This window comes from Plectropomus leopardus, chromosome 5 (assembly GCF_008729295.1).
Source record: "Plectropomus leopardus isolate mb chromosome 5, YSFRI_Pleo_2.0, whole genome shotgun sequence".
Lineage (NCBI taxonomy): Eukaryota > Metazoa > Chordata > Actinopteri > Perciformes > Serranidae > Plectropomus > Plectropomus leopardus.
The window spans coordinates 7,870,378-7,895,704 of NC_056467.1; the positions used below are offsets into that span (position 1 = coordinate 7,870,378).

General features: G+C 40.2%; 1 protein-coding gene across 1 annotated transcript in view; it reads right to left on the reverse strand.

Annotated features, from left to right (window-relative positions):
- The window catches only part of igsf11 (immunoglobulin superfamily member 11), a 109,296-nt gene that overhangs the window by 77,668 nt on the left and 6,301 nt on the right, over positions 1 to 25,327 (reverse strand). The gene's annotated exons all lie outside the window — the stretch shown is intronic.

The following is a 25,327-nucleotide window of genomic DNA, read 5'->3' on the forward strand; positions in this document are numbered from 1 at the left end:
ACCGGCTACAGAGAATAGACAGAAAATATGTTTGTAGATATGTTTGCATCTTCATTTTGATACATAATAAATAATGTATTCACTGGGAATTTCAATTAATGTTTTATACGCCTCCCAGTGCCAAACTGTGCCCAACCAACACAGCCAGTAGTAAAATCCTCAAAAGAACATTTTCATCCCGATTCCCCCGAAGGACTCTACTCTCGATTACTGGTTTCCTGTCTGAAGCTGATTTAGTGGAACCCACCAGCTCATGTCTGCTGGATCTAGACCTGTTGTCTAGTTGATTTTACATGTGCTAACAGATGCCTGCTACATCTGCTGCCTGATAACAGGATCTGCTCAGTGGGATCGTCCAGCGCTGGCTGCAGATTGATGAGTAGCATTTTTTAATGCTACAGTGAGTGTTTGAGATTCTCAGCCTTCACTCAAAGTGCTTTGAACACTATCATCCGTGATAAAAGCTTTTTGCCAGGATGAAACAATCTGACATGGCTTACATACATACATTCAGCTGTGTATTTCTTTATCTTTGCTTTTCTAAATAATAGTACTTTCACAAGAGTCCTGACTTACTTTAGCCAAATCTGATTATTTGCAAGACTTGAAATAAACAACTTTTTTAAATATAGTTTTCAACTTCAATCAGCCTATTTTATTTCTGACAAAACACTGCCTTCATTGTTGTGCACTGTGGTTCCCTTTAAAGAATTGTGAAAAGAGGGAACAACAGCAGTTAAAATGCATCATGTGCTGAAAACCTTTGAGTCACTCAGGCTGAACAGAGACTGACCACCCAGTCTACAGGAGCCCAGGAAACAGCAGAAGCTACTGTGGCATACAAATAAGCTTCACAATCTGCATCTGACATACACACACAAACACACTTGCATGTTTATGCTGTTCGTGGCATTTTAATCCCCCCAAAAAAAGTATAAAAAAAGAATATTGAAGGTTCACTGTGTAGGATTTTTGGCAGAAACAGAATGTCATATAACAAGTATATTTTCTTTAATGTCTAATCACCTGAAAATATATATATTTTTAAACTGTTTTTGTTTCTGTTACCTTAGAATGAACCATTTATATCTGCATCGGGAGTGGGTCCTCATTAACAGGGATTTACATGTTTCACCATGTTTCTACAGCAGCCCAGAAAAGACAAAGTAAATATTGGCTGTGAATACGGACATTTGTGTTTTGGGTTTTCTCATTGTTCACGATAGTTAGAAGCCTATCTGCAAGGAATAGCATCAGAATCAAACTGGTTTTTAATGTGTGTTTTAACCAGTTTAAATGGGCCCGCTCCATTTTACGGTGCTACCGCTCAACAGCGAGTGCCGAGGAAGCTGTTTAAATTGTTCAATCTGTCAGACATTGGCAGCATGTCAGCTAACAAAACAAATAACAATGTCAGCCTATAGGACAAAGGCCATGGTAGCTTTCCTAGTTGACAAATAATTTCCCTACATGGACAGTAATGTTCACAATATTATTTTTTATATAACCCTGAATGACATTCAACAGTTTGTTGTTTTATCAGTTTCCCTTTATTTGTTTTTTATTTGTATTGGACATGTGGTTGTAGTGACGTATTTGCTGCTCTCACCACTCAAATTCAGCAGCAGATCAAGCATATCTGCCAGCTACCATTCCAATCAAAGGGTGTTCAGAGTCCACCTACTTGACGTAAAACAGGCATATGCTAGTGTGGTTATGATGCAGACCCAATCATTGCCCCTGTTTGTTTTGGAGAGAAGAGATCTCTGTGAATAATGCCTGTGCTGGTAGAAGCCTCATGAAATTATGGATCTTGAAGCTATCGTAAAACAAAGGTGAGAACAGTAGACAGTGGACGAGCTGCCCCCACTGACATACCAAACAATGTCGGAGATATACCAGTTTGTTAAGAGAACCCACTTTAGTCAGTGTTCTTACCAGTTTAAATTACCAGGTCTGTTTGTTAAAGAGAAGAAGACACCTCTGTGGATAATTCAGTATCCAGTAAAAACCTCTAAACAATGGCCACTATAGGAATCCTAGGCTAGGGGGTTGAAATCTGCAATCCTGACTGCTAGATGCCACTAAATCCACCTAAATCCTTCACTTAAATCTTATTTAGCCCCACTTTTTTTCTGGTTACCTATTTGACACAATTAATACTTCAGTGTTGCTTTTTCATGCTACCAATGCAAGCAATATTTTGTAGAGATCCCAATGTTTACAGTCTTGGAAACGCACATGGCAATGCACTTGCTCCTATGACACCCCCTTCACTTGTGACAAGATTAAATTTAACAGCAGCAGTCCAAACCCACTACAAAGTGCCCCTGTATGTGTTCAGGTAACCCCATGAATATAAATTTGATTCTAAGACACCTAGATGTTCTTGATGATGCATTCAGTGGTTTAAATGTAAAAAATACAGTAATAATGGTCCATATTTTCAGCATGAGCTGGCGTCGCGGGCAGAGGTTTGAGGCTGATGCTTCGCCTGACTGATCCTTTTCAGCTGCTGACATTCACCGGCCCATAAGAAGCAGGCCTTCTCACTACATATGGCTAAAGCGTTCTATACTTCGAGACAGAGGGGAGCAATCATTTTATTGCTTGTTAAGCAGCTGTGCCTGTCCAGTCTCATTCAAATAGGTCTGACACCTGGAGCAAAGGCTCATGGGAAACAGGGAGGGTGTGCAGGAATGAAAGAGAAAAATTAGTGTTGCACATGCTGTTATTTTAACAGTTGATATACAGTGTCTGACAAAAAGAAATGTCTCAAAATGACCTGAATACACCTCCCACATATATATATATATATATATATATATATATATATATATATATATATATATATATATATATATAAGAGCGGTGACTGTCGATATGAGAAGTGCTTCTTAATGAATGACAAGTATTGTGTTCTTGAGTGACTGGCTGCCAAGAACAAAAAAAAGAGCTAAAATAAACATTTGACATGCAAGCAACAGGACATACTATATTTTTCTGTTAGAATGCCATTAAGCTCCGTCTTTCCTTCTCTCTCAAACGGCCTGATTAGTCACTGCGTGAGTCTACCCCGAGCAGGTTGAATTTAATCTCAACCTCTGAGGCACTTTACGGAGAATTTCAAACCATTACCCAAGCTCAACAATTGGCGGTGGCTGCCAAGTACCTTCAAGGGAATGTCAGTTTCCATGGAGACCAAAGCCACCCCAGCTGTAGCCCCCCTCTCTTGCCACAAATAAAAATAAAAGTCCATAGAAGGGCACATATCACAAAGCTAACTGTAGTTATCTCTTGTGTACTGTCTTGGCCTTTCTTTTTCCCCCGACATCAGTGTTTGTGTTAATCTATACGTCTTTGTTCTCAGTTCAGACATCTGCCTCTGTGTTTCCCCGCATTAGTAATTGCTCATTTGCAGTTTCTTGGCAGTTTCCCGCGGACTCTGGAGGCGTTCGTGGGAATAGATGGAAAGATGTATAAATTCTAAAGAAAGTTGGGGAGTAAAAGTAAATCAGTAGGATTAATGCTCAGAGTTGATAGCAGATGAACCCTTATTTAAGAAATAACAAAAAGTTATTTTAACAGTGGCAACTTGACTATTTAAAGCTCCTGTAATCAATATTTATCTATTCTCAATGGATCAAATGACTATTGATATGTGAAAGAGGTCACTCGTGGTGACAAACCCCATCCCCCTCAGTTCATTGTTTCTGTTTTTCAGCTGCAGCTTTACTGGTTTGGTAACTCTCTCGTCACTTCTGCTCATTACATGCATAGACTCTACTGTGTCTAGAATGTCTTAAAAGACCAAAAAAGAGCTAACTAAGAGTGAATAAATGTCTTACATTTACCAGGTGGCCAAAGACACGACTCCACTTGAACAATAATGTTGACTTCTGCCAAATGCGTAAATAAGCAACTGTTAGCTCATATGTTTGCCATATATTAATGTTAATGTTGATAACATGTCAGTGTGTTCACAGCTTGTGTCTGCTGCCCAGGAGTTAAAATGAACTGGCGCACACAGGAGCTCAGCTCCACTTACCGACATCCAAATTGTATCCTGATGGAGCTCAGCTGCATTTTCTTAAGTATTAAAGTGTTGCCAACTCTCAGACCAAATAAAGGCCACTTGTCCTTGACTTAATTAAATTGAAGCAGAAGCAGTCATGTTTAAACTCACATTTGTATTGTGATTGAGGTGGAGAAACTACAAAGAGGAGCAACCAAAGAGGCATGAAATGTTTCTTTTGTTGTTTTTACTGCTATTTCTTGGCATCTAACCTACATAAATTTAAGGTTAGCCCTCCTACATCATCATATATGCACACAAAAACCTTTTTTTTACCCTCACAGCTTCTCTCCCTCCGTAGCATAAATATGTGGATTCATCAGGCTCTTTATTTTTTTTCTAAGAGCACTGTCATGGCCAGTGAATACAAGTAACAAGACTCAAAAGCAGACAATAGAGGTCGAGTTCAGGGACTTACATACATACAGAGTAATGCGACATGTCACAAACAGGAGGGCAGTCCAAACAGGCAAACAATTCCAAAGAGGCAGAGGGGAAATACAAAGTCCAAACAATACCATGCAGAGGTTCAAAACAGGCAGTTAACAGATTTCTGGTCTCAGATCAAAGATTTACAGATCGCAAGGGACAGTATATGTAGTGCGTGGCGAATGAGGGAATGAGACGCAGGTGAGGGGGTGGGCAGGGACGGCCTGGATGTGGGAATGTTCAGTCTGAACATAGTGTGCACCATTTTGCATCAGTGTGAAAAGGTGTGCAGCAGGCTTTGGGAATGTTTTCTCTCATTTGGTGGATGTATGTAAACCCAGCCATATGAAAAAAAAGGCAGTGCACTTGCATAGAACAACAGAGCGTTCAGATGTGCCCCAAGTAACTGCAGAGCAAATGAGTAAATTGGGAAGAGGTGTATAGACAGGTGGGGTACCCAGGGCTGCGTTCAGTCCCAACAACATGTTGCAAAGCTTATATTTAAACAGAAACAGTGGTGCACTGAACACACTGTTGTGTCACGCAGGCACACTGCTTTTTGATACGGCAGTGTTTGATTTAATTCAATTTAAAAGGGCTTTATTGGCATTGGAAAACTTACCTCTACATTGCCAAATTAGGTGTAAAATAAAAACAAATACTTTTATACCTGTCACTGCTAATTGGGTCCACCTCTGGCACACCCACCAAATGGGAGAAAACAGACATCAAAGCCTGTTGCACACCGTTTTGAAGAAACAGGTTGTTCAGTCTGGAAACCATAGCAAAATGGTGCACACCTTTCAAATTGAACGTGCCCCAGGTGATGGCAAAAGGAGGGAAAGTCTGAGGGTGGACAGATAAAAAATGGTAGTGAATGGGCCTGGGGAATGCGACTGTTACAAGCACACTGTTGCACTCTTTGTGCCTTTAGTTTCATATGCATTCCTGAGGACACCATTTGAGCAGTGAAAATAAGAGGTTGAATATTTTATTGCTATATTTTCAGTGCTGTAAGAAGTAAAACATATTTAAATTGTCGTAGTGAATGAAAGCATATACCTTGCATTTACTCTCGGTAATCTAAAAGATTATATCACATTATTATTATTAGAATCACTTTCATTCAGCCAGCAATGTCTCTTGTTTTTTTTCTTGTCTGCCTCACTCACACTTAAATTCTATCTCAGCACGAGAACAAGAAAAAGAAAGAACTGCTCAGTGGACACTGTAGAAATGCAGCTTCAAGGAAGAAAAAAAGTGTTTCCCAGAGGCAAACCTACGCTCGGTTCTCCTGCTGGTGTGCTCAGCCAGAGGATGTTCACCAGGTAGAAAGCGGCAATGATGGAGATAACATGCCCAAACAAACTCCCTGACGAAGCGGAGTATCCCTTAAAAACCACATAAACTGCATCTTTACAAACACATCCTTGGCATACATTCACACATGATTTCATGAGCCACAATGTTCACACCTGATTCTCACCCCTCCTGAGTCTTAATCAAGTTGTTTGTTTCAGAAAAGGTTTATCATTTTTTTTGTTTGTTTTTTTTTAATTATGTGATTGTGTAGGTGTGAATCCCCCTGAGTGAGTGTATGTGTGCATCTAGCATCAAAAAACACACACTGTCCTTGAGAGTGCTGTAATCACATTTCAACACAGGTAACAAAAACCCCTTCTGACTTCATCGCATTGATCATTTTTCATCGTCAGCTCTCTTTGTTATTGGGAATACAGGTCATTACAATGCAGGCTACAGCAGAGAGGGTGTTAAAAGATGTTTTCCTTTATGGGGAATGATTTGTTTGTTTTACGTTCCAGCACACTAGCCTCCTGGGCCCTAACCTACATTACAGAACAAAGACTATTAATCATTGATGATCAGACCTTTTAATATTGCTCATATAAAATGTATCTGCACGTGAACAAAACAAATGAAGAGATCTGCTCCAAAGCACAATATCCATTTTGTGGCAAAATTATTACCTGTAAAGCATGTTGCCAGTCTATGTCTACCTTTGTCAACCTTCTGTTATTTTACAATACTGTCGTGGTAACCACTGAACCACCATGCTGCTTGGGAAGAAAATAATTCCCAAACAACACAATTTTGGGAAGAAATGTAACTGATATGCTACCTTTGTATGTTTGTCAGTAGCAGATGAAACTTTGAATTTCAACACAACTGTGGTTGGTCTGTGGTTAGGTTAAGGCACAAAAACTACTACTTAGTTATGGTTGGGAAAAGATTATAGTATTGGCTTAAAATACTCTCTTTTGTGGCACAATCCCAAATGGAAACACAGCGATGGCTCAGGAAATGAATAAATCAAATTTTGTGGCACTCTCCCAACAAAAATACAGCGATGACTGCATGTCAAAAAAAAAAAAAAAATTTCATGGTAGCATTACCTGATACTGTCCTGCAGCATTTCTGGTGCAGGCGACAAGATTCATACGGCTGCATTGTCAAGTGAAACTTCCGTGTGCATAGCATGTGGATGCGGTAGGTAGCTTTTGGCTTCACATTCCTACGTCGAAAGCAGTGACAGAACAGCGATATTTGACAAGCTCAGACTGAGAACAGGTTGTATGTGGTGGTCTGCAGCTTGGGAGGCATCTTTTAGGGTCTCACTGTCTACCATCCCCTCCACCTCCTAATCAAAGCTTATACGCTACAGCACTTTTGGAAAATTGATATATTACCTATGAAACATACAATCGTAACATATTCGTGGTTTACAGAAACATACAATGCCAACATTTTCTTCTGGGGACTGGACTGTTACATATGCAACGCCTTAAAATGATACAAATTTAAAGAGTAAACCCTCCATGCTGCAAAATCAACTTATGTTATGGTCATATTTCTGACACAGGCATCAAAGAAACCTTTAAAACATGAAAGCTGGTGTGTTTAAATGTCTTCTTTCAAAAATAATGAGCCACCTCAGAACTCTAAGCCCCTTACAAATCTCATATCTAAAGCAAATGCAGAATAATCATATCCCAGACGTTTCTTATCACTGAGGAGAGAAACGTCTCCAGAGGTCAATTAACCCCCGTGTGTGAATTCTTGGCACAGACATCCCATAAGCCAAGATAACAGACACACTCACACATACATAAACGCACAGTTAAATGAAGATAACGCACACATGCACCACAACAGGCCAACATTTTCCGTCATGGCACAATTTGCACTCACACACATTGCCTATAGTTTCTCCATTTCTCTATTGAACACTCATTCACTCACACATATTGTACATATTACCAAGCAGACTGATGTCCTTTAATCACAAGTCATATTTAATTGGAAAAAGTGTGAAAGAAATATGAGCAGTTAGAGTGGCTCAGTCTAGCACATACTGCCAGAGCCAACTTAGTGGATTCACATACGCTTTTATCAAAAGGTCATTTTACAGTCAATTTGCAAGAGGAGCTAGCCAAATTATTTTTCTCTCTCAATCAGGCCTCAATTTCAGAAACCAAAATAAGGTGTTTCACTTCGTTCTGCACAGTAGGTGTGATTTTCCTTGATTTGACTCAAGGAATGGAATTAATCAAGCAAAATTAACAGAACAACAAAAAATAGTTTACTGAAAAAATATCTTATTTTTACATAATCACTCCCAAGTTGTTCTGTATTTTTTCTTTCTTCTATTTATTCAAGGATATACATTTCTGATCCAAAACAACGTTTTCAAGTGCTTAAATTAAGGTGATAAATTAAGTTGGTTTTTTTTTATATCACTTAATGTCTTAAGCTAAGCTTTGCATTAAGACTGAAAACAGTGGGCAGCTCAGTCGGCAGAATAAAATGTTGATATTTTACATTTCTGCAAATCACAGATATGTTACATTTGTACATTTCATACATACTACATCAACGTTCCCAAAGTGACGTAGTATATGGGCTGACGGTCATCTAGAAGATAAGGTGATGGTGAGTGATGTGACACCTAGGCAAGATGGCTGCAAAGCTGCAGACCACTGTTCGAGACCAACAAACACTAAAACTGATTGTTTATATGAGAGACAATGTGGCATTTCCAGCAGTAATCGTGGCACCAAAACCAGTTATTTTAGGCCAGAACATGAGCCAAGTGTTTTTCGTGTCTAAACAAAACCAAACTTTATCCACAACATTGTTGAAATGTAAAGAAACATAACATTTCAACATATTTAAGGTTTAAATGTAAGATAGCTATGGTATGCAACAACAAAAACAGCAAGATGTGGTTTTACAGATTAAGTACCTGACAATGTTAAGGCCTGTTACCATTGCCTCACAGTCACTCAGTCACCTTGTCATCACTGCAAGGCTGCCAGGTAATCACCAGAGAGTCCAGTCTGCCTGATATGCTTAGCCTGTTTTTTGAGACTTATGGTTCATCAGAATTGTTTAAATAGCATTTTTCAGTTCTGCAAGAGAAAATATTTCGACAACAAGGACGTACTGGTAGCTGATTAACTTCCCATCCCCAATAAAGAGCTGTGCACAGCCACCTTCCTAAGCTTATCTATGGGGACCATCCGGAAAAAAAAGGCAATAAGCTCATTTCCTAAATTGTTTAACAATTTCTCTAAAATAAAATGACTTAATTTGGAAGCAGTGAGATTATTCATTCTTCACTGTGAAATGGGTTTACTGTTCGTCCTGTCTGCCTCTTTTACATTGACCAGGTCTCCCCCTTTCAAACTCATTTTGGATCTCAACTGAGCTTTGGTAGGATAAAATAACAGCTAGATAATATAAATAGATTAAAACACCTGACTCTGAGCTAATTCTGTGTTTTATTCCTTATTTGTGCTTGTATTCCCTTGAGGGCTTTCTTTTGCCTTTAAAAGCCCACTTCAGACATTCACCTCCACCTGAGTTCAGACCACAGACAGTAACTGGTGGTCTTCATAATATATGAGGCTTTAGACCACAGTGGAGCCATTTCTGGATAAGCACAGCTGTCCAGAATATACTCATTCACATAGGCTTGATGAGTGTTATTCATTTATACATAATAAGTATGTGTGAGCTGCATGCAATCTCTCACAGATGCAAGTCCAAGCATTTCAATATTGCTTGCACAAGCATTTCAAAGCATGCATGCATAAACGTATATATATATATAAGAGACCCCCCTCTCTCTCTCACACACACACACACACACACACACACACACCTGCCGTAACACGCACTGAAACCCTGCACAAACAGCTTTACAACACCTCAGGTTTGCATTAACACAGGGAGTCATGCTGTTGCCCCCCCGGCTATTCAGACCCTTAAATTGGTCCCAGTGAGATGTGAGAGCTCAGACCACAGGGCTGACCTCTAACTCTACGCCTCTGTATCAAAGAATTAGTCTCTGTCAGCCAGATCAATACCCCCAACAGCAGCTAGAGACCCAGCTCTGATTTAGGGGGGGCTGTTGCAGAGTATTAGTGGGCCAATAATGATAATAGCAAAGGCCATCTGCTCAGTGGCTCTCCCCAGAGCACAGGTTTGATTTAAGGGAAAATTTTATTCTAGTTTGTTGTTAAAATCACCTTGGGATTTGATTAAGGGAAGCAGAATCAGGTCATCTGGTTTCATAATTACTAGCATGACCAACACTTGATACAAGAGGGATTACTCCTATTGGATCAAAATTGGGTCTAATATACCTTTATTTACCTTTTATTTAAGATACGTGTAAGCAGTCGATTATCAACTATATGGTAGTATCATCAAATTTGTGGACACATGTCTTGGACACACAGGTGAAAAGAGATGCAGATCTGTCAACCCATTACCACCTGGTGATGATCCTGGGGGAAGAGGACTTTGAAGAACTCTTAAATCCAACAAACATGAAGTTTAAAGAGAACTAAACCCTCAATGTTTGGCTTGAGTGCCTTCTCACTGGAAGGTGAAAAAAGTCTCAAAAATGGGCAGGGCTGGGAGGGGAGCTAAGACACACCCAGTCACCCAATCATGCCCCCTCTTGATCCACAGCACCTTTCTGCCCCCTGCGCACACAAAATGAAGTTGATTGGTAAGAGGACAGCGACTAGGCGGCGACAGGGGGCTCGGTTGGTGATGAAAGCAGTCTACTCCTACCAGGATCAGCCAATAGCAAAATATAACTGCCATAGCCAGGTTTCAACCTTTAGAGGGCACTATGCATATGTAGAATTTTAATGTTTTGTACTCAAATGTCAAGAATTGGACCTGAATCAATTAACAACACTACTAAATACACATATGTATTGCTTTTCAACTGAAAAAAAATGGTTTGGGGGTTTAGTTACTCTTGCCTGCCGAATGTCAGACTAAGGTGGTACTTCTTTTTTATAACCTAGACCGGAGGGTGTGGTCCAATGTAAGGGTGCTCAAAAGGAGGCTCCAACTGGCTGTCAAACCTCAAATTCAGGAGGAGCAATGTGGATTCAACCCTTCTCATAGACAATGAACCAGTTATTTACCAGGCTTAGAGCTGTATCCGTATTTTCAGTACAAAATCGAACATGTTTTTAGTGTTGGCTCCGGCCAGGGTTGCCCCTGTCAGCAATTATGTTTGAGATTTTTGTGGGTAGGAGCTCAAGCCACACCTGGGCAAGCGGAATGTCCAGTTTAGATAAACTCAGAATTGTATCTCTGCTCTTTGCAGATGATGTGCTTCTGTTGGCTTCATCTGAATACCCTAAGTGCACACTGGGGCAGTTTCTAGCCAAGTGTGAAGCCGTCGCAATGAAAGTCAGCACCTCCAAGGCACTAAGTTCTGTGCAGGTAAACAGCATATTGCTTCCTCTGGGTTGGGAATCTTAGTAAGTATACTGGGGTCTTGTTTACGAGTGAGGGTAAAGTGGAGCATGAGATCGACAGGCAAATTGGAGCATTGTGCCGGAATATTGAACTGGAAAATGTTGCTACCCTGTTTAGCCTGCTGCCACCGAGCCTCTGCACCAAATAAACAGCAGGAAATGGTTGTATAGACTAAACTGATAATAAATGCAGAGCTTTGTACTGTACTGTAAAACAGCTTTGTATTCTTTTTTTTATAATATAATAATATAATCAAACTTAAAATGACAATGCCACTGGGTATTGTATACATTTATACAATCTTCAGGGTTATATTATAATTATCTAATCTGTGACAAGCCCTCCATCGGTCATTAAATGTTTCTGAATGGAGTCTTCCCCTCTCATTCCCACAGACTGATTCATCGCCGGCTGCTGAGATGCCAGTACAGATGGACTGAATCGGGATGAGGCCAACAGCAGTGTCTGTGGAGCTAAACTCCTGGTAAATAGTGCCAGCGCAGAACTGCACCACGTTGGGGCCTGGCTGGGCCGCTGTGCCGCTTGAGTCCTGGCAGAGAGAACAGGGCCCCTCTTGTTTGGCAGAGGCATGTTGACAGGAAACATAATGCATTCACATGATAATGAGCCAGTGAATACATGTCCCTCGCACTACCCCGCTTTCTCTCCCTTACATACTGTACACGTCTTTGCACAGATAGGGGGCAAAACACACACACAAATCTACTGTACACTGACACAAACACACACGTAGTCACACAAAAAATGCACTCGAAATCACAAACCCCTCAGTGTCTGGTGCAGAACGGCCTGATCGCTCGTTTCATCACCAAGGAGACCAGCACTAAGCGGGCGCCTGGCAGAGACAGACTGGCATTTAGCATTTAGGACCCCACAAAGCTTTCAGACAGAGTATACTGGCCTTTTTCAATGAAGAGAGAGAGGCACAGAGCAAGATTAGTCACATGCAGAGAGATAGAGGGGGAAAGAGGGGGAATGAAAAACTGTTTGACAGCCACAATAAAGAGCAGAATGATTAAGAGACAGATAGATAGAGTGAAAGATTGGTGAGCAGAGAGCAGGATAGCAGCAGATAGAAGAGGCATGAAAATGAATATATGATTGTAGCTACGAGGCAGAAAGGCAGGCCGGAGGAGAGAAAAATGAGATTTTCCTTTCTGCTTTATACTGACAAGTGCTTTACAGCACTGACTAAATAACTGCTGAAAGTGATGTGTCTAACTAACATAAAACACCTCTGAGTGTTAAGAGGTGCCTGTGTGATTTCAGCTGACGTCACTAACGGGGAAGTTATTAATACTCATGCCCACCTGAGTCTCCACCAGGCAGTGGAGAGAAAATGCAGTGCAAATGAAGTATAAAAATAAAGTTGTTTTTTTTTTTTTTTGGTTGTTGCTTTTTTAATCATTTTCATTCACAACTCCCCAAGCTGGGAATAAAGAAAGGAAATGAAAAGAGGGAAAATCAAACATTTGGGTTGTCGAGAGTCCTTTGCCCTCTGAACTGAAAGCGGAAGATCGAGGGATGGCATGAAGCAAACAAGTGTTAAATGGTTTAGGAGAGAGGGATTTAGACTATGGTGAGCTCCAGATGTTTTGAAGTTTGGGGGTGGGTGGGGGGTGGGGCGGGGTAGGAGACTTAATAACTGGATAAAAGCTACCACAGTAACACAGCAGCAGAGAGCAACAAATTATTTAGTGTCAAATTGAATAGGTAAACAAAGGTGAATGCGGTTCAGATATCAGCCTCCTTTCAAATACATGTAACGTTAAGGCCGACTTCCTCTGTGTTTCTTCCTCTTTTTTTCTAGCTTGTCCCCCCTCCTTTCTCTGACTTTCGAACCTTTCCTATGTTTATTGTCCATTCTCACCTCACTTATCTTGTTTTTTTTCTCTTGTCATTTTTGTTTTTCAAAAGGTTCTGATGATGTATTTCATTTGTTTCCCCTACACTTTCTACTTTTGTACAATGTGTGTACGCAGCAATTTTATCATGATTAAACTTTTTGACGGATATGTTTAGGTACTCACGATACCCAGAAATAAAAAAAAATCTATATATTATACATCTTACCTGTGGTGCTATTTATAGATACAGAAAGTTTTGGTGTGTGTTGCTGAGTGTTGGAGATATCGTCCATAGAAATGTCTGCCTTCTCTCCATTATAATGGAACCAGATGGCACCCTGCTTGTCGTGCTCAAAGCACCAAAAAGGTATATTTGAAAAACTCAACAGCAATGTCTCTTTACAGAAATTATGAACCGGTTACTCTAGATAATCCATAGACCTCATTGTGAGCAGATTCATGGAGAAACTATTTGATCTATTTTCTTTCTACTGAACTATGCCTGCCAACCTTATCACCGCACAAAAGGAAGGTGGCATCTTGTGCACCTAGCACCGTTGAGCTAGCTAACAATAATTCCAGTGAGGAGGACGCCATTAATGTTTACATCTCATGGAGTCACAAATACAACCCATTAGTAGATGCACACTTCCTTCTGTGTGATATGTGATAAGTGATATGTTTGGATGTTTGGTGGATGTCGTTCAGAACAAAGACAATTGTTCCTACATGAAACTGCTCACAACAAGGTCTGTGGATTATTTTGAGTAACCAGGACCTAATTTCTGAAAAGAGACATTGCTGTTAAGCTTTTCAAATGTATTTTGTGTCACTTAAAACACCACAAACTGAGTGCCATCTGATTCCATTATATTTTCAAAAGAGGGCAAACATCTCTGTTGCCAATATCACAAGAGGCAAGAGGAAAAATATGTATTTTTGCTGCAGAGGTTGCTTAAAGGTTAGATAAAGAACATGGTCCTGGTTTATTATTAAACTCAACACGGTCTTGAAGTACATATTACTGTAGTAATACTCAACTGAAACCACAATCATTCCCCTAAACTTTACCGTAGTGCTTTTGTTGCTGTAACCTAACCACACACAGGAGTCAAGAAGTGAATCCTGGTCTCTAGTATCAAAGTCCTGCATTGTGTACCCTCACTGTTCATCCAGACCACCTGTCTATGAAAACTGTGCAGTACAAAAAAATTGCATTTAATTCCCTTTATTTTACTCAAACATAACTGGCAAACCAATATGTGATATATTAATTTCTCAGTCCTGTCCATTCACCCTGCACTGTCTGTCCCTCCTCGCCCATCCATCTTCTCCCTCACTCTCAGGTTCAGTCTCAGACCAGTTGTGAAACCAGGTGTGAAATCTGCCTGTGCGGCTGATTGGCTTTCGCTCAGCTTCACTCTCAACTCTCCATCTACAGTCAACTGGTCTCCACTTATTCTCCCACTCACGTTCCTTACGAGTTTAGCTCATATTCTACCACCTCCCGCCTCAGTGTCTGTGATGCTTTGATAACTAGCTATGAACCACTGTATCATATATGCCTCATCTCATCTGCATGGCCAATTCGCAGGATTAATTTTTCATCCTAATTTAAACAAGGATTAATTAAAACTGGAGTCATTTTTTTCTCCCCGCTGCGCATGGCAGCAGTGTAATCTGTTACAGAGTGACTTCTTCAGCTCCTCTATGCAACCTGTATTCATGAGCTTTTATTGAAACAGTGCGTTATTATAACAATAGTGAATAGTGTCTCATGTGGCTGTGCAGGCACACTGATGGCATTCTCAATGGACCCTCCAATTCTAGACCATCCTTCTTTTAACAAAGAGTTGTTTTTTTTCTATTGTGCTCCAATATACAACACACGTCTCCACATCTCTCTCATCACCCAGTGGTACAGAAATAAAGACCCCCCCGTCACACCCTGTCTCTAGCATTACATAGGCCTGTTCTACAATGCACAATCGAGGAAGAGCCACACATTCAACTTTGAACATCAGAGACCCAAATTCCAATGGGGAAATCATCTTCTAAATATGGAGAAATTGTTGTGGAGCGGAACAATGTCCCATGTTAATAAAGCACCTTCCAGCCACCAGCCAAGTACAATGGAGTCACTGATCATCTCATGTCATCGTTAAAACCCTGCGTTTCATCTCACAGCTTTAATTACGGGAAAATGTCATCCGTTTACAGGCTGGGGAAGATGGATCACTTGATATTCTGCCATTGATTATGAAAAATGTTTATGAAGCGTTAGAATCTGACTCACAGGTCCCCATGAGAATACTCTCCGTCCTGCTCTCGTTGACTTAGCTCGCCCTTTTCCCCACCCTGTGGTTTCTATCTATATCAATACTATATAGTGCAGTTCCATCATATTGGCGCCCTTCTGCTGTCTTTGCTGACATCAGAACACTATGGAGCATTGGCAGTGAACAGTAATTGCACATCATTGTTGCTTTGCTATAATTACAGTTGTGATAGTGTACAGGGAGAAAACGACTTAATAGTCTCTGGGTAATTACCCCAATTGACTAGATGGCAGCTAATTGGATTGTTTGACATTGTGTGGATATGTACATCTTTATATATGTGCATGTGTGCGCACGTGTGTGTGTGTGTGTGTGTGTGTGTGTGTGGAACAGGTGCCACTAAACTAATAGACTTTTTTATGGGACAAGCAGGACAAAAGTTTACCATCAGTGTTTCATCCACCTGAATCTGGCACATAGATTCATTCTTCATTTTATTTTAGGAATCTTTTTCAAATCATTCCTAAAAAGTTACACATTGAAACAAAATGGTGGACTCTGTTGGAGACGACCCGCTCCGATATAACAGCTAATTCTAAGGGTCATTATAAACTGAAAATAATATAGTTATGGATATTATAAACTATGTCTGCCTAGATTACCCTAAATCATACACATTGAACCTTTAAAACACTAAAATAATTCAGATAAGAAAAGGTGGGTGTTCTGCAAGGTTCATTCCTGGGCCCATTGCTATTTTATATTTATTATTATTGGACACTTATTATTTTATCATTTATTTTAATTAATTATATTCATGTTTATGACTTCATTTCTAACAGCTTTGCCAATAATACCCAAACTTGAATTCCTGAACCCCTGGAAGAGCTGCTTTGATTAAGCTAATGGCATCCTGATAATCGAAAATAAATATTACAGAATTGTATTTTCTGCCACATATGGCAAAATGCTTTTTGATACACGTTCGTGTACCTACATGCCATGTTTCCAAGGCTACCAATCACAAGTATTACAACAGTCAAATCACACAAAGTGACGCTTCAATAATAGTAAATGAAATCATAAGATTTGGTCACACTGCACACATACTGGCCTCCCTTCACTGGCTCCCAGTTCGAGCTACATCTGATTTCCAATACTGCAGCCTCTGTTAGCATATAAATAGCAAACAAGTTCACACAATCATATTTATCTGATCTCACCATCCCTTATGTACCCTGTCACGCCTTCCGATCATGGGGTGCTGGCTGGCAGGCTGTCACCGACAATCAAGATGAAATTAGCAGGCAACAGAGCATTTCCTGCCAAGCTACATATCTTTAGAACTGCTGTCCCCTCAGGAAGATAAACCTGTGTAAATCTTCCAATCCAATCCACCGTTTATCTTGAAAAAGATACACTTTCTCTGTTACTTCAGTACACAGAAATCAGTTTTCCAAAACTAAGTCCAGAGCTGCCATATTTGCTGCATCATTACACTCACTTCCTGTCTGCTGTGCTTTCAGGTTAAACATGTCTGCTTCAAGTGTGCGTTTGTCTTTCTGCTTGTCCAAAAAATCATATGGTTATCATATGGTTTTACGTGGAAGTGGATGCAAAGCCCACTTACTTAAAAGGACAATATGGGCAAAACTGCACAGGCACACTTTCAAGAATTGTAAACACATCTGGGACAGATCTCAAAGTGGATTTTTTTTTCAGGGAATTTCCTGACAAGTTATGGTGAACAACAGCATGGCATAAAAATTGTGTTTTGTTTTTTTTTTTTAAAAAAAGACAAGTAAATGGATATATACAGCAGATCAAATGGCGTAAATCAGAATTAAATCTGTATTGACTGTTTAACCTTTGTGCATGTATGTGTTTGCACGCGAGGTCTTGTTTTTATGTCACTGAACTGATCAAATACTGCCAAAGCTATCTATAATCTATAAACCTGGGTCACAGACCAAATGACAGACATAATCTGTACCAAAGCTCATTTTAGCAGATGATTTCGGCCTTGGCTCAATAGTTTACACATTGTTCCATATTCACAAATCACCTCTTAGCACACAAGCTGGGTACGGATCAGCAGGCATGGTTCAAAATAGAGGGGGCAAGTAAGCAAGTGTCAGCCTCCTCAGTCATATAAAAGCAACAAGGAGGGTTTCATTTAGTGACAATATATTTACAGCAGAAAAAAAAGATGTCAAAAATGGGAAATCAAAGATGCATGTGAATAAGTGCAATAACTTAAAGGTTGGTCTGCTGAAAGAACCCAATAGCACATCCTAATCACCTCACTTCACTTTATTTTATATGAGAAGTCAATAGGTTACAGCCATATAGCTTACTGCTCTTGACTGTCTGAGAGATATTTATGCTAATGCTAAGGTAAATCATTAGCGTATCCATGTTCCATCATACAATGTATTGTATGATTTTGATATTGTAGCCCTAATGGGCTGTCCCCAAGTAAGGATTATGCCAATGGAATCACATTTGACTGTTCAATATTAGACAATTTGTTTTCATTTCCATATAAAGTTTTAGAGTCTGCGGGGTGTTTAGTGTGACAGCAGCATTGATGTAATATAGTAAGCAAGCTTACGACAGGTCACAAATGCACAACATTTTTTGGTATACTACATATAAACAAAAACCAAAGACTGTATGCTATTAACTTGCTGTGAGCTGTAAATTCACCATTTCTTCACCTTATGATGTGGAATCTCTCCCCCTTTGTGCTGCTGTTTGCCTGTCCACAACTATAAAGAGTAGCATGAAAGGCAAGAGCACTCAATCTGCAGCAAAATCTGGGGACCAAAGCATCCCCAGAAACACACAGCACAGAAAAAAATGACTGCTCGACTTCAAGCAATCTCAGTCGACTGAGAGTTTCCAACAAATGATTCGAGCTTCGACTTTCAAGGGACAGCCCTACAATGTACAGTAATATTCAGCTGAGAAGTAAAATTGTATGCAGTTGTTACAAGTGAGTATTGAACAATATCATTCACTGAAATAGAAAGTTGATTGATTTTGTCACTAATAATGTCACTGTAGTGTTAGAAATATATTCAAACAAGATGCAGGTTAAGGATGCGAGTTAAGGCTTTATCCAGGTCCTTAGTAACTGTGTAACAGCTGTTTTAGTCTTCCCAGTCAGTTCCACTTGGGTTTTACGTTAATTAGCACTCTGCCAGGGTCCTGGAGTTGCTGGGTTTATTTTGACGTGTCTAACTGTAATTACAGAGTTTACCATATTTAGGGTGTCACAACAAAGTCAGTATTAATGTCAGTGGACTGTTGTATCTACATTTTATGAATTAGGTATCCTTCTGCATTTGTAAAGTGGTTCTATTTTTTCTTCCCTCATCCCTCCCCATAGCGGATGTCATGTGAGACAAGCGTGGATGGACAAACATTCCATTATTGTGTTACGCTTATTTAAATCTCCTCCAATAGCTGGGATCTACTTAAAAGGCTTTTTGTAGGACAGTGGACAAATAGAACACAAGCACACTAACACACACACACACATAGTGTGTCAGTGGAGTTGGTGACAATACTACTATCTGGCATTATCAGTTAAGTCTGTGCAATATCCTCGTGATATGAATGCATGTGGAAGGGGGGTGAAAAACCTTTGTGTGTTTGTGTGTCATTATGCGTGGGTGGATAGGTATATCCATGCCTTAACGTGTGTGTGTGTGTGTGTGTGATGGCAAATTTGGCTTTTTCATATTCTGGCAAAACTGTCTAGGGCCGAGTGGATTTGCAAATTGAGCACTTTACAAATACAAAACAGTGTGCAGCGTACTGGGCAGTGTTTTCCTGCCCCCACCACCAGTTTCCAGGCTGTCAGGGAGGGCAACCAGATAAGGCAGTGGAGGCATGGATTAAGGGTTGAAGGGACACAGCAACATATGGTGCCCCCTGATATCCATGCCCCTCATACTGCTGTTCAAATAACATCGCCTACATGTTCGCCACAAGAAGAAGGTCTCATGGCATGTAAAGAAAGTGAAGTGCTCATCTCATCTTTTTAATTCAACCGTTAAAGTTTAGAGTATGTGCTCAACAACTTTTAGTGGCCGACAGGTCATCAAGTTAAACCACCATGTGAAATGGAAGTATTTCAATATATATTTCATTTTATTCTCTAATCCATCTTTTGTGTACATACTATTCTATTACTTACTTATTATTATGTGTACATACCTTATTTCCTCTATGTACATACTTATTTTATTACTTATTTATTGTTATTTGTTATTGTTATTTTCTTTGTTACATTTCACTTTTCTTTTTTCATGCTGCTGTAACATTTGGAATTTCCCCCAATGGGGGATCAATAAAGGAATATTCTATTCTATCAATAAAGGAATATTCTATTTCAACAGGAGAAAAATGGAAAAAAAGAAAACTTGTAATTTGCAGTGCTGTATACATACATTTAGAGGGCCTGGTGCTTAAGCAAAAAAATGACACCCTTCTCATAATAATTAATAAACAATAAATAGAGTTACATACAGTAGCACATATTTAATTTACTTAAGGGGTAGATCAACTAAGATCAACTTGATATGAATATGAAAATTCACTGTTTGTTTAGGACGAAGGTGTGTGTGTGTGTGTGTGTGTGTGTGTGTGTGTGTGTGTGTGTGTGTGTGTGTGTGTGTGTGTGTGTGTGTGTGAGTGTGTGTGCGCGCGCGTGTGCATGGATGTCCACATTTCTATGCACTCAAATTGTGTTTTTGTATATCTGTGTGTGGACATGTGCAGGTACTGCAAATGTACGTCTGTGATATTCCCTCGCAAGCGCATCTGAGTGTGTGTATATCAACATAAAATGGGCAGAGTGTGTGTTCCCCAGTTTCTCAATGTCCCACCTGTGCCCCCTCCTGTTCTATTGGACACAACAGTGGCAATGTTAAGGTGAAGTCTGCTGTAACAATGCACAGATGGGATCTCTCGTGTTTGCTTCTCTCTCTTTTTCTTTCTCTTTTTCTCTCTCTGTCCCTCACTGTGTGCCTTAATGCCCCATTCTTCCTGGCTGTTCACATGCATCAGATTTGACAAGCTCATTCGTTGTCTGCAAGGACAGAGCAAGCGGGGACCACTTTTCAGTCTCATCCTCATCCCTGGAAAGTCATTTGTGTGTCGGCACACTGTGTAGGAGGGCAGAGAAAAAGAGGCAGAGAGAGAGAGAAATTCAGAGTGTGTGAAAGAGAGGCACGGAGAGATCTAGAGAGCAAAAAAGAGACAGCAAGAGAGAGCCAAATTGGAAAAAAGAGTGATGTAAAGGGATGCAAAACACAAATACAAGGAGGTTGGAGAGAAATGTAAGATAGAGGTCATATTAAAGAGAGCAAGAGAGATTGACACCTGAGAGAGAGGGGGGGGGGGGGGGGGGCAGAAGAGAAACACAAGTGAGAGTATGGCTCTGGGCCGCTGTACAAAAGAGGGACTAATAATGAAACTACAGAGAGCTGACGCGCAACCTTTCCTACAGGGAGCGACTCAGGCAGTTAACACACATTTACTGAGAGACAAAGTGTGTCACACTAAGAGTTCTCCTTCCACTCCTGCAGGGACATCTCATTTCAGTGTCCTTACTAACCAGATAGTAACACTGTAGTGTTTTGCACAAGCACAGTGCTGACTCAAAGTTTAGAGCAATACACTTTGTGGGGTTAGCACAAACTGCAGATGGCTTTACTTGAACTTTCTGTGTATTTCTCCAGATACCTGATTGTTAAGATTCACTTTAGTTTATTGCAAGTTTGATCTTAGTTTTGTGCATACTTCCTCTCAGTACACATGTAATGTACACATCAGTACTGTAAAATATAAATCTAAGCATGCTGTACTTTCATATCCACCAACTTTATGTATATAAAGCAAGTCATTATATTAATCATCCTACATTTATTCCAGCACCTTTTGCATCAGTTAAATGTTTATATATATATAAACTGATTCAGCAGTTAACTTTCAGTGCAAAAGCCATGTCTACCAGATTATATGAAACTCTAATATGCCTTTAAAGGTATGCTATGCAGGTTTTCCTAAGAAAAATATAACGTGTAAAACATCACTTATGAACGATAAGAAGTGCTTGTTTCAGGATGTTCCTGAGGTCGGTGCGCAAGTGATATCTGGACTGACAAAAAAACGTAGCGACCGGATACCAGATCATATGCAGTACATATCAATTAGACAGCTAGAAAACCCATGGACACTGCACCAAGAAAAAAAAAAGCAAATATAATGAATTGTGGGTCAGCCGTCATTTTCACTGGTGATACTGTTTATACACATTTGCTGACAATGCCTGCGTAGTATACCTTTTTGCCACCCTGCTGCCTCTGGAAATGTGCTTCTTGTAAATAGATTTTGAGAGTAGAGACATTGAACTGGATTAAAAGAGCAAAAGCACAAATAAAACAGCAGTGTTTTAGCCCAACAGCCAGTTTATGAATTACCTATGGCTGTGAAAAGCCCTGGGCATATTTAATGCAGGAGAATCTGTCCCCTTTTTCACTTTGTTCCCCTCTGTTCTCTTCTCTTTGCAGTATTCTGCATTTTCACTCCATTAGCAGATGTGTTTGTCAGGATGACAAGCAGAGGGTTTCAAATTCAGTTCATCTCCTCACCCTGACCACAAAGATAAAGGCTTCCACTAAACTAACATGTTGCTGTCAGAGGGCTAAAAACATGATTCAGGAAATTTCCACAAACCCAAAGAAAAGACTGTATACGGCAGCAAAAAACCTGCAGCTGACTCGTTCTTCATCATTTTTGAAACCACATTATGTCTGACGCCTCTGACCCGCGAAAGCTTTCAAAAACTCAATGAAGAGAAGTAATTTCTGTAGGTGCTCTCAACCAGGCACCTGACAGTAGAGATAGCCATTACAGAAGAGCACAGACAATTTATTGTGTGCAACAGTTAGCAATTTACAAAATTACATTCCTCTAGAATATGAAATTATCCACAGTATATTTTTAGAGCCTGCACAATTATCTGGTCAAGACAGCTCAATGGACCACCATGCACTCAAAGCAGGTCACAGGATCTGCATTATCCCTCAGTGTGACATGAGCCAGATCAGCCGCTGGGTTCATCAAGTGCTGTAAGGTCATTTAGTTGTTGTGTGGATCAATTAACAATCAATTTCAAATTAGAGATGCAAGGCTGCAGTACTCCGGAGAGTACAGTCAAAAATACCTATATATACTGTAGTCCTTGCATCAGGAGTCATTTGTGCCAGGAAACTCTCACCTAAAACCCCACACAGTTGAGTCTGCACTCTTCTTCATCATCATCATCATCAGCAGCAGCAGCAGCAGCAACAGCTTTTCAATGTAACATTTCTTGCAGGTTGCAAGGGTTAAAAAAATATCATAAATAGTTCGCCAGGCTGTCAGTGGCAGCACCAGGTCAAACCTGTGTATAAGCAGCAACAGAAAGTTTGCTGATCCAGTGGGAAGTCAGAACAGTCCCTGGTGCTGGGGGTTTATGCTGGCTGAATTCAAATTACTATCATCGCTCACTGAAGGTCCATCTCTGTAAAAGCCCCTTGAGGTGATATCCTGTGATTCAAGACTCTTGTGAGCTAATAAGCTGCTGCCGTGAGCCTTTGGCTTCAGTTAGCAGAAGGCTAAATTATTAGCAACATTTTTTGTCCATCTCTGAAATGCCCAGCTGACAGTAACAAGTGATTTATTGCATGTGTTGTCAGACTGTTTAAACTCTTTTTGATTAATAAGTCCATCTTCCCTTTTAGAGTTGCTTTGCAGTATATCCTGCATGATTTTCTACCACTGAATCAAACTTCATTATCAGAGGGCATGAGTACGTGCATCTGCATTTACAGAGCAGCCAACAGGAATGCCATCTCTCTGAAATGACCTGTGATTAGCCAAAGTATTCTTGTCACAGGTCAGAGCATGTAAGCAGAGTAAAGCGATGAGAATTCCCGTTCCTCGCACACGGAGCTGTACTTTCTGCCCGCTCAGAGGCGACGCAGGCCCATCCGTTAATTATCGCTTCACCCTTCACTCAGATTTCACCCCGCTCCACTCAAATCACTCCAGAAAAAGAAAATAAAAACATCTGCCTTGTATTTTAATTTTAGCTTGTTTGATTTGTGAGAGCGCAGGTGGTCCCTGACTATCCTCTACCTCAGTGCAAGAGAGGAGGTTAAATGCTTTATCATGCTGCTGGCAGTGTCAGTCATAACCCGAATTATACGCCATTGCACATTTCAATTTTTCAGTACTCTTTTGTAGTCTGATAAATGCGATTCCTTAGTGAATCTTCACCGACTGAAACGATGTTGCCATGTTCTACGTCTTGTATCATATCATTGTCTGGGTCAGACATGCTTCAGACGCATGGTGCAAGTGGTACCAGAGTGAAATTGGAGCGTGATGGAGGGAGAGATAAGGTGATTCTCCAGCTTTTTATAAAAGGCTTTCTGTGCTCCAGCCAAAATCCTCCCGCTTGGGCACCCCACTACGCTCCGCTCACATGCTCTGTCACAGTCCAGATTTGCTAAAGCCTGAAGACAGACCCAGAGGCAGGTGCAGAAGTCTAGTTTTCTCTCAGACCAGACCCTCACAAAATACAATATTCTAAAAGGTTATTCTTGGGGTTTTTTTCAACCACTGTTGTCAAAATAAAACTGCCTACCCCAGCTTTACAATTCCTTTGATTTGTCACAGTTTTATTTACATGCGGCTATGCATCTGAATTTGCGATGTAATTTTTTATATTTCTTACACATTCTTCTAAAATCTCATTAAGACTGTTACTCAAAAAAGTGCTCTGGCTTATTGGCTACAGGAGGATGCAAAGTAAGAGCAAAGAACATGTCCCAAGGTAACCTGTGAACATGATTTCATAATTTCAGGAAATGGATAAGCAATTCTGGGAAACAAATTAAGTAATTTAAGGATATGAATTACCAGTTTGGTGGTAATAATCATAATCATCAGAATCCTTTAAACATCATTAACTTCTGGGCTTTAGACATTTTTTTAAGTTTCGGAAAAATATGCTGAAGTTTTAATTTCCAGAAGGTTTGACTGACCAAATCAATAGTCTATTCATATCCTCTGCATGTAAATGAACAGCATAAAAGTCTGAAGAGAGTTCCCTTTAAGTTCAACACTGAGCCCACTGGAAAGCGTGAACCGGCCTAAAGAACCTAAAGGACAAACTGACTGTTTGGAAACAGAAGATTTGTGATTGGTTGATCAAACTGATGAGGTCATTACAGTCCGAGGGAAACCTTGATCCTTTGGGATCCGCTGTGATTTATTTGCCTGGGGAATATGTGGTCCCAGACACACACATACACACACACCATGCCTGTTAGCACACACTTGTGGAAATAATGTGTGCACAGCAGTATTTCCTTCGCCATTGATCTGAGTTCATAAAGGCTTACAATGATAAACACAGCAACTATTCTTGGTAATACCAGAGATCAACTTAACGACCCTCTGGCAGACACTGACTGAGAACTGCAATATATCACACACACGCCCGCACGCACGCACGCACACACACACACACAAGGAAGCAAATGGTGTGGGAGGGCTTTTGTAAAATATAAGTCAATTAACATGGATTGTTTGCAAACATGAAAGTGAGCAGGTGCCCTAAAGACAGAGAGAGGCACACTATTTTCATCACGTTTGTAAAGATAAATAAAGCAACAACACAAATTGTAGCCTTTTGAGGCTGGCACATAATTTTGATGGTTAAACATGATTTCTATTCCAAGATTGTCAGTTAGAGTCAAGGTTGAAAATTGCTAATTTTGTGATACAGATGCGATATTGTG